The sequence below is a fragment of the Etheostoma spectabile genome, chromosome 20 (genome assembly GCF_008692095.1).
Source record: "Etheostoma spectabile isolate EspeVRDwgs_2016 chromosome 20, UIUC_Espe_1.0, whole genome shotgun sequence".
Classification (NCBI taxonomy): Eukaryota; Metazoa; Chordata; class Actinopteri; order Perciformes; family Percidae; genus Etheostoma; species Etheostoma spectabile.
The window spans coordinates 6,962,838-6,963,238 of NC_045752.1; positions in this window are offsets into that span (position 1 = coordinate 6,962,838).

Sequence of the window (401 nt, forward strand, 5' to 3'; positions counted from 1 at the left end):
AACCCTCCCAAATGATGTTCAATGCACTGAAATAAATTAGTTTCACTAAAAAAGATTTTTATTTAAACAAGACAGAAAGGTCAAATTTTGGCTAGACAAAAGTTTTGTCGCCTATACATAAAGAACACATTTACTACAAATACTAAAATATGTCTGCAAATTAAGTAGTGGTGCTGTGAGATTCAAATTTAATATTTGTATGACTTCCATGAACTTGAAGGACTGCATCCATGCGGTTTGGCAAGGATTCATAGAATGTATTGATGAAGTCATCAGGAATAGCTAGGAAAGCAGTCTTGCTGCCTCCAGAGTTCATCAATATTCTTGGTTTGGTCTTCCATGCTTCCTTTCATCCTATCCCACATTGCTCAATGATGTTCATGTCTGGTGACTGGCCCGCA